The sequence below is a fragment of the Schistocerca serialis genome, chromosome 9 (assembly GCF_023864345.2).
Source record: "Schistocerca serialis cubense isolate TAMUIC-IGC-003099 chromosome 9, iqSchSeri2.2, whole genome shotgun sequence".
Taxonomy (NCBI): Eukaryota; Metazoa; Arthropoda; class Insecta; order Orthoptera; family Acrididae; genus Schistocerca; species Schistocerca serialis.
Window position 1 is genome coordinate 447,334,713 of NC_064646.1, and position 2,154 is coordinate 447,336,866.

General features: G+C 41.5%; 1 pseudogene; it reads right to left on the bottom strand.

The window, feature by feature from the left end:
• Nucleotides 1-1,248: 1,248 nt before the first annotated feature.
• LOC126420273 (5S ribosomal RNA) lies at nt 1,249-1,365 on the bottom strand (annotated as a pseudogene).
• Between the last annotated feature and the right edge of the window lie 789 nt (nt 1,366-2,154).

A 2,154-nucleotide genomic window follows, 5' to 3' on the forward strand; every position in this document is an offset into this window, starting at 1 on the left:
ATGGCACACAACTGCAGCGCTGTGTCGCTGATAAAACAAAAGTACATTTACGTTACTCGTATGTTTGATTAAGAAAAGAGAGCTCTCGTTGAAGTGGTGCGAGAAGCACGTATTTTAGTTTATTGTCTGGCACACCGCCATATTTCATGATATAGAAAATTACTGCGAGTTGCAACCATACTAGGCACTCGATTCTGTAAAGAATTTATATTTATAAAAGTAAGTAGGATTATGAACTGTAGGCTTATTCATTGAATATATCTGATTTAACTAACTGTGTAATTTTTTGTTTAGTAGACAATCACCTCTGTACGACGTTTTGGCATGGCTGGCAAATTATTGTAATATTGAGATTTAGTTTATGAGTCCGCACCTACCGCAGCAGTCTTTGGTAACGATTTAATTACGAAGTCCGATTATTTCAGTTTTATTTCACGGTCAACTACGAATAACATTGCATTTGCGAAAAAGCCATTGTCAAGCGTCTGATACCGAATAATTAAACGTCACGCAAATATTAAGTACAACCAATCACTATCATACAATAATACATAATTAATATTTTATTTTATTTTATTTTATTTATTTTATAAACTGCACATACGGTTCACGTCCACGCTGTCGCGGCATGCTACCAGTGTTAAAGACTGCGATGGAGCTCCGTATGCCACGGCAAACTGGCTGACACTGACGGCGGCGGTGCACAAATGCTGCGCAGCTAGCGCCATTCGACGGCCAACACCGCGGTTCCTGGTGTGTCCGCTGTGCCGTGCATGTGATCATTGCTTGTACAGCCCTCTCGCAGTGTCCGGAGCAAGTATGGTGGGTCTGACACACCGGTGTCAATGTGTTCTTTTTTCCATTTCCAGGAGTGTATATATGTTTATACATCCTAAATACAAAACTCAAGTAATAACACAAAGAAATCCGAGAGCATGGAAGTGAAATTGGAGGATAGTGTTAACTTTCAGGTTTATGTAGGCATTTCTTACTTAAGGAAGGAGGGCCCCTAGGAGAGAAAGTTGTCGCTGTAAGAAAAACTCCTCCCGAACGGGCCATGAAGGCCTAGCGGTACCGACCGGCCGCTGTGTCATCCTCAGTGCATAGGCGTCACTGGGTGCAGATATGGAGGGGCATGTGGTCAGCACACCGCTCTTCCGGCCGTATGTCAGTTTCCGAGACCGGAGCCGCTGCTTCTCAATCAAGTAGCTCCTAAGTTTGCCTCACAAGGGCTGAGTGCACCTCGGTTGCCAACAGCGATCGGCAGAATGGATGGTCACCCATCCAATTCTAGCCCAGCCCGACAGCGCTTAACTTCGGTGATCTGACGGGAACCAGTGTTACCACTGCGGTAAGGTCGTTGGCTTCCTGTAAAAACTATTCCAGTTGTTGGGTATTGCATATTTTTACAGACAATTACGAATCTACCATTTCTTTCAAAATTATTAATTAGAGAAGCATTTGGCTGTGGAAAAATGCTCCAAATAGTAGATATTTTCCTAAAATCTTACCGGAGGCAGACAAGCAGATGAGATAAGGACAGGATGGCTGTACTATGGAACTTGATATTTCCATGTCAAAATGGAGAGACAGAGGTACAAAATCAAGTTTGATGGCAAGTATAATTGAAATCCAATGCCACACCTAAAATTAGGAAGTATCTTGGCCAATGGAATAACTGGAGATGTTACTACCAAGAAGAAAGATGGAACACAGACAACCCCAAGTGCAAAGTTTGTGGAAAAAATGTCCGAAACCTTTAACCAAAGATAGTGACGAATGAAGGGGTACATTTTTCATGCGAGGTTATGAGCAAAGCGTGCACTCACTGTAGTACAAAAGAGCCGTCTTTTCTTCACCCATTTCATTCTAAAGAAAATGTGTGGCCCTGCAATTTGTAATATTTCATTGTGTTTAGATCTGTTATCTTGTTTGAATATTGTAATGTGTTCCATTTTTGAAATTGAGCAAATTAATTAATTTATTGTATCGTCATTGCATTCGAAATGACATGTTTCTTTGTTCGTGTTTTTGTGACATAAGAAAGCGGTCTTTTAAATGGCCACCATCCACAGTAGTCGAAACCCCACGCAAGATGGACAGTGGTCTGTAATTCAGGCACCTATATTTTACTCTCAGTCCCAAGGAAAATAA